Here is a 10,269-nt window from a genome sequence, read left to right as displayed (position 1 = left end):
AAGGGCATTGGTATCCCTAAGATGGCAGTGGCAAACATCTCGTCCTCACAGACTGGATCCGTCTCTCTTCTCTGGTAGGAACATTTCTCCTTCCACATCGCTGGCCAAATCAGGTCACATGAAACCCTGGGCTGATCCCTGACAGAGGCAATGACCCAAGCAGACACACAGGAGCCATTCAGGTGCTGGCTTTCTGAGAAGAAGGCGGCACGGCCTCCCCAGGAGCTGCCACATGTCCTTGTGTTGAAATGCACAGTGACCAGAGGGGACCCAGACTACTACAGTGTGCATGGCCTCTGGCTCTCTCTGAGCTGCTGCCCTAAAGGGCACACTGGCTTTCATGACTGGAAAAATGAGCCAAGTTCTTTCTGACCTTGGGGACAGAGTTGTGGAGGGCTGCGGAGGAGGGTAGCTCTCAATCGAGGGAGTGGCTTCAGAACAGGGCTGCCTTGGTCCACAGTGTTTTAAAGGTCTAAGTGTGCCCTCCTCCAGACATCCGGCTCTAATGAGCTACACAGTGCCTGGCCGTGCCCGAGATAAGTTCCGGAGGCAAGAGAAAGACGGGAGATTTAATCAAGAGACATGTGATGTTCAATTGAGCCCCAAATTGCTTTTTTGAACACAGCAGCAAATAAAACGCAGAAAGGGAAGGGTTGGACTTCTCTGCAAGCAGGTGAGTCACCCAGGGTGAGCAGGGGGAGGCTCTGGAAACCTCTGGAATGAAGCTGAACCAGCAAGGCCCCCAGAAGCCGGCAGCCAGGGATGGGCAGGATGAGAGACAGCCCTTCAGTTCTTGCCTTCCCTCGCCCACCTCCTCAGCCTTCCGCCTCCTCGGGTCTCACAGCTTTGTGTGGTTGGAGAATTTTTGCTCTTTTCTCTAAGGGCCTGCAGGCGTGTCAAGTCCTTTGGGTGTCTGGCAGATGCAGGCTAACGGGGAGCTAGGGAAGGGAAGTACCTTACCTGCTGGCCCGAGGAACTTGTCGTTTATAATAACTAATAATTCTCAGGTGACAGTAATGGCTTATTGAAATATAATTTATATAGTCAGTTTAATATGTGTGTGAATACACACACACACACACACGGTTCTTTGTTTTAAGATAGAGTCTTACTATGTTGCCTAAGTCTCAGGCTCCTGGGCTCAATAGATCCATCCTCCTGCCTCAGCCTCCTCATTACTGTGACTTTAGGTACATTTACTCCTAGCCCTGAGGAATTTGGATCAAAGTAAACAGCTCCTTGATCAGCCCATTACAAGAGGAAAATTTGTACCTCATTAAAATGTGCCTCAGCCCCTCCACAATGAACAGAGTGCCCCAAACCCTCATTCCTGGCAAGCCCAACCTCGCTTTTTCTATATTTTGACATTGATATTCATAGCAGTTCCTTTGCTGTTGTTTTAATTTGTTATGTGGATGGGTATTTGGCCTGCATGAATGTCAGATGAGCCACATCTGGTGCCCATAGAGACAGGAAGAGGGTGCCTGATCTCCTGGAACTGGAGTTACAGATGGTCGTGAGCCACCATGTGGGTGCTGGGAATCAAACCCAGGTTCTCCTGATGAGCATCCTGTGCTCTTAACCACCAAGCCATCTCTCTCATCCCCTCCAGCAGGTCTCATAAATGGAGCGTATGGCCTTTTGTGTCTGGCATCTTCCCCCACAAAGAATGCTCTTGAGGTTCATACTATTTCTTTTAATAATTCATATTTTTATTTTATTTTATGTGCATTGGCATTTCTCCTACATGAGTCAGTTGTCAGCTGTCATGGGAGTACTGGGGAATTGAACCTGAGTCCTCTGGGGGGGGGGGGAGCAGCCAGTGCTCTAACCACTGAGCAACCTCTAGCACTCCTCATACTTTTTTTTTTTTTTTTTTTTTTAAAACTACTTTTTTCTTTTGGCCACTAAACTGGAGTGAAACACTCAAATTTACCATTGTCACCAGTTTTAAGATGCACAATTCAGCGGCACCAATAATTTTCTCATCACTGTGGAAATAGCACCACCATCCCACTCTGGAGGTCTAGCTATCCAAACCCAAACTCTGCTCCCATTAACTTCTGCCACCCCCATCACCCTGGGCCTTGATCCCTCCTCAGTAAGTCCTACGTGGTAGGTGGACATGCCGCTGATGCCTGTAAGATCCTAGGGATACTGTCATGGTAGCCAAACTGGGGCAACTCCAGAGGGCTGCTGTGTCTCCCACAACTCTCCATCACAAACCCGAAGTGTGGCTCTACCAAGGAGAAGGCGATTAAAAAGTATGGCCTTTGCATGGATGGATGGATGGATGGATGGATGGACAGAAGGACGGACAGATGGAGGCAGGGACAGACAGACGGATGGATGGATGGACAGATGGATGGATGGACGGACAGATGGACAGACAAACCAGGAGCTCCTAGCATAAGTACAGGGATCAACACTACACAGAGTTCATATTGCACTGTTTAGGGTGTACGTTGTTTAGATGCTATAACCTACAATTGAGAGTGAGAAAACCCTGCATTGCTCCACAAGGAAGTCTCCCATGGGTGCGGAGCACCCCGGCGCGAGGGTGATAAATTGGTTTTACATGAGCAAACCTGGCACAGGAATGGCCTTATCATGTCCAGGGTCAGCGGGTTCCTGGACAGGCCTGTGTCCTGGCAGGAGAAGGCATGACACTGGGACAGAGGGAGGTGACTTTTATCAAGGAACTCTTCAGAGGGTGTATGGGTACAGTCACAACTGTTCAGGGTGGACGGTCCCTAGGCTGGCAACTGTGGGACCGGATGCCGCTGGGGGGCTAAGAGAGTTGAGGGCAGAACTCAAAGCAGTTGTAGGCTGTGCTGACTGGCAGGTGCCATGACCAATGTTGTCCTGAGGTCTGACAGGGAAGTTGACTCCTCCCCAAAGGACAACCAAGCCCGTGATTAAGTCACACCAATCCAGACTTTACACTCAGGACGTGGTCATTGAAAGCTTTTCAGTAACTTCTCCAGGGGGGGGGGGGGAACAGAAGCGTTCGGTTCTACATCGTCTTGTAGGGGGACATGTGAAGTGGCAGCCAAAAAGGGAGCTGTAATGCCAGGAACCTGGCAGGGTAAGTCCTGGGTCTCCCTGTGGCAGTGACACATGAAGCCCACACACTTTCCTGCCCAAGGTGGGGTGATCCACACTAATGGTCATAGACTCGTCACGCAGAAGGGGTCCCAACAGGAATAAAAACATAAACTGTTACCTCTGTCCCCATTACCTGAAAGGAAGACTTGCTCGCCCGTCCTGGTGGTCCCAGACAACGTGCTGTTCATGATCTCAGGAGAGGCCCCTAGAGTCTCTCTTATAACACCTGTATTGGGCCCTCCTCTTTCCTTCCCTCCCTCCCTCCCTCCCTTTGTTTCTTTTTCTTTAGCTGTTTAAATGTCGAGGCCCCTTTTTAGGTCTGTGGGAATTGTCTCTACATGGATATGTGCCGTGGGTGTGGGGGGAAGGAGGGGAGTGGGAGAGAACCCGCATCCCGCCAGAGTTCCAGTGCTCTGGGCACACGATTTCCATGCCGCCCCAGGTGGGCATCTGGCTGTTTTAAGTCACTGACCCCACAAAGTGGGTGGTGGACAAGGGGCAGCCCCTGGTATCAGGTTCTAAGTCTCCAGCATCCCACGCTGGATATGGCAGAGGAGCTGAGAACAGATAGGGGCCCCGGAGTGGCACTTGGCTCTGGGGATGAAGGCAGGAGAGGGTAGGAGAGAGAGGGTGCTGGATGGTTCCCACTCGGGCGAGAGTCCTTGGTCAGGTCCATGGCCAGAGCACAGGATGTCATTTTGGCAGGAGGTTAGACGTGGCTCATTAGGAGAAAGCCCATCCCATAGTTCAACCATGGCAGGCTTTCATGATCAGAGACAGTCTATGGTTTTAGAGCTTTATTGTAGAAAGGCAGAGAGAAAGAGAGAAGGTAGAAAGAGAAAGGCTGGCCATGGCCACATGGAGAGAGGGGGGAAGGGAAAGAGAGAGAAGGAGGGCTAGAGAGTAAGAAAGGTGAGGGCTAAAGAGAGCGAGGGAGGGGCCAAGCAGCCCCTCTTATAGTGGGCTGGGCTATCTTGTTGTTGCCAGGTAACTGTGGGGAGGAGCATACCTGGCTATAGTCAGGAAACTGTGGGGGTGGAGTCTAGCCAGAATGCCACAAGCTTGGGACATTGTCTCTATGACTGATAGTCACAGAATTATGGACAGGCCCCTGATTCTGGGAACATGGCTTGCCTTTCCATCCCTTGTAGATTTCTCTATTGGGTCACTGGAGCAAGCCCCATTCAACCAAAATAGGCTGCCTATCACAGTCCCACAGATATGGGTGGGAATAAAAATCTGTTTTTTCTACTATAGAAGCTGAAAGTCCAAGGACTTTCTGTAAACTCACTTCCCAGCTTCCCTTGCAGCTAGGCTGCATGACCGAGCTCTAGCTAATGGTATGAAGTCTCTTACAGACCTGACCAGTGAAACTCCCCGTGTGTGAACCCTTCTCCTTTTCCACTTTCTTCTCCTGTTTCTGGGTCTTGAGGCCTCTGAGGAAGTCTTCATAGCATGGAGTGAATTAACCACCCCAACACTCCCTTTGTTGGACATTTGTGAGGCTCTGGGCCAGGATCAATTTCTATAGTTTACAACGACGAATCCAGACTTATACGCCATCCATAAAAATGATCGGCCTATAAAGAATTTACTTTATGGGTAAATTGAATTGTTAGACCAGAATATGGTGATCACGGTGACCGGCCATCATTCACACAGCACATGTGGGGACTGTTAAAACTGCATCGTGGGCTGTTAGCTGTGACTTGTGGCCCAGAATTAATTCTGACTTTGAAAAGCCTGTCTATGAGGCTAACAGGTCATATATCAAATACTTCAGACTGCTTTCCCAGAGCTGGAACGGCAAGGGGAAACCAGCGAGAAGGAGAAATGTAACATAAACAACAGTAACATATCAAACAGTTCTGCAGCTCCTGGGCCGCTGAGGATCCATAAGTGGTGGGTTTATTTATTAATTATTATTTTATTTTATTCTTTGCACAACTCATTTTTGCCCCCCCCATGATAAGCTGGAAGGCATCATTGTTAATAATCCTGGTTAACGTGGCTTGAACTCAGGGTCATGCCAGCCCCATGCTTGAGCCTGTTAACCCTTAGCCACTGCTACAGAAAGAAATTAAAGCTGGAAGAGCCAGGTTTGGTGACACACACCTGTGACCCCAGGCCTTTGGAAGTTGAGGCAGGAAGATGGAGGCCATCCTTACCTCCAAAGGGTGTTTGAGGCCAGCCAGGGCTACGTCAGACCCAGCGTCAAACACACAACAAATCAAAGAACTCAGAGAAATCTCAGTTCTCTCTGCCCTGGATGTACATTCAGACTAGAAATGGCCAAGGAGAGGAAGTGAAGGCCTGAGGCATTTAACTCGCCCTCAAACATTAACAATATCTTTACTTGGTAGGTCATTTCCGGACAAGAATCTGATCATGGGAGATCCTTTGAAGGGCCGGAAGCTCTCTGACTCACTTTCCAATCTGGCTGCAGCCAGTGCGAATATCCACATTTATCTGCTACTCCCGGGGTATCAGAGAGAGCATCTTGAAAGGGGATCATTTTCAAAGCACCCGTGAGTGTTTTGTTTCCCCGGGTGCAGACCCCAGCACAGGGGTGGGGGTGGGGTTGTTGTCCCTACTGTCACGGAGCACTAGTGGACTGCTACAGCACTCCCCGGAGTAGATGTGGTGGCCAGGCATCCTGAGGGGGCCCAGCACAGATCTCAGCAACCTTCATTCTTTGCCTGCAGGTGGTAGTGGTGGTGACGAGGGGTCATGTTCTGGAGAGCAAACACCTTGATTGAAGATCTGGGAGACGGAGGAGAGAGCCCAGAGCAGCTGGCCAGGGTCCCTCCAATGTGGATCTTGGGTGGGGTTGACTTGGATGGCTGCTCCCGTGACTAGGCACGCCCTTTTCTGTCCACAGCTGCTACCCTTTAGAAACGCTCGACTTTCTCCAGACGAACGGCTCCCAGGGAAGCATCTACGACTGCTGCCAATTGCTCTGCCCCGTGAGTATCTGCCGCCTCACTTACGCCTGGTTCTAGAGATAAGGAGCTCAGCAAATATCTTACAAATCAGGCCTCTGGATTCGGGCTCTAGAGAGGGAACATCCCAGCTTCGCCATTTACAGTCACAGCATCTCCATCTTCAGCGCCCTCTGCCTCAGCCCCCCCTCCCCCCCCATAGGATGGCTGTCATTCAAGAGGTGGCTGTGGACCATTAGAAGTCTCAATGTATGTGATGCTCTTGGAGAGGGCTGGAGTTGGGAGTGTTAAGTATGACGTCACAATGACAGACAGCTACCTCTCCGTGTGGCGTGAGAGCAGTGTTTCATTAATGAAGGCGTGGATGCAAACAGCCAGCAGCCACCAATATATTGCCGACATGTGACTCACTTCCCTCTGGGCCCAGAGAGCCTCCTTGGCAGCTCCAGCCCTTCCCCCTGATAGATTCTCCAGCGGTTAAATCCCACCCACATAGCGTTTCAGAGGCTGCGATGCCTCTCCCTCTGCCACCTTAATTCTGCTTGATACTTAATGATAACATGGCATATCAGACTGGGTGATAGTGGTGGCATCTGGTGGCTTTTGTCATTATCAGCAGTTTCCCAGAGTTTGAGGACAGGGCCATGTGTGGTCACCTTAGTATCCTACAGAAGCACAGATGCTGTACAGGACTGTCCTGGCACGAGCTGCTGCCACCTTTATGAGCTCAGCTGGGTCACGTGCTAGCCAAGGTCACCACAGCTGATCTTGTTGACAGCCAGCCTCCCTCTTGGGAGGGTGGGGTAGATCATGAGGCCTTTACCTGCATATCCAGCCACGCCTTCCAACCAGAAGTATGTAATTCTACCCTGATCGTGCGTGACCTCAGAGTCTCTGAAAAGGGCCAGGCAGAGGTTCTCAACCTGTGGGTGGAGACCTCTGGGTCATAGATCAAATATTTACATTATGATTCCTAACAGCAAGATTACAGTTAGGAAGCAGCAATGGGATAATTTTATGGTTAGGGGTCAGGACAACATGAGGAGCTATATTAAAGGGCTGCAATATTAGGGAGGTTGAGAACCACTGGGCTAGAGGATATACCATGAAGGAAGGATTTGGGGAGGGAACTTGTCTTAGTCAGGGTTTCTGTTCCTGCACAAACATCATGACCAAGAAGCAAGTTCAGGAGGAAAGGGTTTATTCGGCTTACACTTCCATATTGCTATTCATCACCAAAGGAAGTCAGGACTGGAACTCAAGCAGGTCAGGAAGCAGGAGCTGATGCAGAGGCCATGGAAGGATGTTTCTTACTGACTTGCTCAGCTTGCTTTCTTATAGAACCCAAGACTACCAGCCCAGGGATGGCACTACCCACAAGGGGCCCTTCCCGATTGATCACTAATTGAGAAAATGCCTTACAGCTGGATCTTATGGAGGCACTTCCTCACCTGAAGCTCCTTTCTCTGTGATAACTCCAGCCTGTGTCAAGTTGACACAAAACCAGTCAGTTCAGTCCATCTACTCAGCCAGGGAAGTCATCCCCAGTGCTGGGGACAGACCTTGGGGCTTTAAGGCCACCCTCACTCCTGTCAGTAACTCCTCACCCACTGCTTTGTAAGGAAGCTCCATACACTCACTGGGAAGGGTGAGCTTTGGTGGACTCAGCCCGTCCTTTACTGCCGTGGCGGTGGCGGCAGAGGAGGAGGGATAAATGATGCTTACATCTCTCTGTAAAGATGTTTATATATATGTAAATGCTGATATAGAGAGAAGATATAAAACGATGCTTGTGTTTTATATATAAATAATCTTAGCAGTGATGGGAATTACAAGAGGAGGGAATGTTCTAACCCAGTTGCAAGAAGCACTCCCCCCCATCACTTCCTCCTAGAGGGAGCTTAGCAGCTAAGCTAAACTGGTCCTGTGGGGCCTCCTGCTCAAGGTCTCACAGCAATAGAAGGTCTTGTCGACAGAGTCTTAGCTCCAGAGGAGCCATGCCCACTCACTCACCTCGGACCCCTCTCTGATCTAAACTCATGTAGAACAAGCTTGAGAGGGCGCTCCTCAATGTGAGGTTCATTATTCTGCCGCACTTCAGATGTAATTGGGGTTGGCAAGGGGGCAGCTGGGCCTGTTAATAAAAACACCTCTTTGATTTCATTAAGCTCTCCTTGTAAGCCATGGTTGCCCCTCAGACCCGATGCCTCCCCTACTTAGCTCTGAGGGGCTCCTGTCTTATAAATACACTTCATGCAGACTGCTTCATTAATGCATGTGCACTGTAATAACTCCCATCCTGCCGACACGCACTATACTGCAGCTATCTGGGCTCGGAGTAAAGCCATGATATTACACATTGTCTTCCGTGGGAGATACCCACCTGGGAAAGGGGCTCCCCAAAGCAGCGGTGGTGGGCAGAAAGATGCCAGCCTGTCTCCCAAAGATGCCACCATTCTTATCTCTGGGACCAAAGGGATTTTGCAAATGTGCTGAACTCAGAGATCTTGAGGTGGGGGGTGGGGGGAGTGCATGGGACCAATGGGGTGGCCTTAATCAAATCTCAAGAGAGAAAGAAGCAGGGGACTGATGTGAAACGGATGTGGAAGGGAGGAGGGAGTTGAAGATGCTATGCTTTGAAGATGACGAGGTCACAGGCCACAAAGAGTTCAAGTAGAGGGTGCTTGCTTTCTATAGCAACCTTGGCTTCAAGCCCTTTAAGAACAATTTCTCACAGGGATGCAGGGATGCACGGGGAAGACGTATGAGCAGCTGAGGGCACTCCAGGGCCTGTCGTCTACCCACACACCTGCAGAGAAGTTTCCCTGCTGGGTCAAATTTTACCCAGCAATCCTTGCCTACCATCTTGTTTCCATTGAGGGGAGCCCTCACTCCCTATCATTTTTACACTTACAAATGCCTCTGTCTGACTGGTCACCTCCAGCCCTTCATGTTGGCTTCTTTCCCCACAAGGAGATTCCAGATCTATGAGGACCTCCTCTGACTCCCAGGCTACAGGGTTTTCCAAACATGGAGGGTAAGGGATCCTGCAGGTCATTCTGGTTAGGGGCTTGTGGCTCAGGTATTCTGATCCTCTGTCCTTCTGTATCTAACAGCTGCCTGGAGTGGAGACTTTAATGTGGCCAGTACATGCATCAGATGATCTGTATAAGGGAGGATTCAATACAGAGAGATCTGACTGTACGTAGATGAAGCTTCTGCAGATGCCGGCCATGTAGGGTCTGAACGTCACTCTGAGTGGGAAGGACCCAGAGGGTGAAGCTTGTGCTCTCTGCAGCCCGCCATGGGCACACGGCTTTGGGAGTATCTCACTGCTCCACGGACTCATCTCTGAAGAAGCAACATTGTCACATATGGGCAGTTGGTTGGAAAAGATGTCCCAGCCTCCAGCCCCAGCTGACTGCATCTGAACCTGCGGTCTAACAAGGTCCCTGGGGGATTCTTCTCTGCACTTCAAACTTGGACGAGTGCTGCCTTAGACTCTGGCTCAATTTAGCAAACTTCAGAAGCACCTGCAGAGCTCGTTAGGGAACGCTGGCGGAGCTCCATTCTCAGAATGCTCGGCTCACCTGGTGTGGATGGCGTCCAAGAATCCGTATTTCTAACAAGTCCCCAGGTGACCCTGGTGCAGGTCCCAGGAGGACCCGCAGTCACAAGGGCTGCCTTAGACTGGGTCTCTGACTCAAGACAGGCAGCACAGCCACTGGAAGTTCTAGAATGCCTGACCCCCCCGGGGACTTGCTTGCCCCTGCATTTGGAGGCTGGAACCTACCCATTTTCTCTAACTGAATTTTGATAGGTTCATTAAAGTATCACATTTTTGTTTTTTTATAAGAAGAAACAGGTGTTGGCTGGTAGCTTCATGGGAAATTGTTTGACCTTGAGATGGAAATCTGTGCTTCCACTCTTTATCAGGTAAGGTTAACTGAGATTGGAAAACTGCTTTAGAGACCCTGCCCCGGCATGTCAAAGTAAAAGTTTCACATGACTGACTTTGAGATTATTTTTTCATTATGTCTTGGCCATATCCATATTTATTTGTGAGACCCTCCACTAAAGTGCATAACGAGATAATAAAATTTCATCCCCTCCCCATTTTATTAATTATAAAAAAACCAATATTCTAAAAGAGAGAAGACAATTTAGGAGATTAAGAACTTCATTCCATTCTAACCCTAAAAATTGTTTATATCTTCCT

General features: G+C 49.8%; 1 long non-coding RNA gene across 1 annotated transcript; it reads left to right on the top strand.

The window, feature by feature from the left end:
- The first annotated feature begins 460 nt into the window (after positions 1-460).
- Positions 461-9,930, top strand: LOC115063090. Its single transcript, XR_003842975.1, has 4 exons — positions 461-673; positions 5,472-5,636; positions 5,990-6,074; positions 9,167-9,930. It is a non-coding gene; the product is annotated as an uncharacterized LOC115063090 (long non-coding RNA).
- The last annotated feature ends 339 nt before the right edge of the window (positions 9,931-10,269 follow it).

Source organism: Mus pahari, chromosome 23, assembly GCF_900095145.1.
Source record: "Mus pahari chromosome 23, PAHARI_EIJ_v1.1, whole genome shotgun sequence".
NCBI classification, from domain to species: Eukaryota; Metazoa; Chordata; class Mammalia; order Rodentia; family Muridae; genus Mus; species Mus pahari.
The sequence above is the reverse complement of the archived record's forward strand: the minus strand, read 5'-3'. Positions and strand labels throughout refer to the sequence as shown.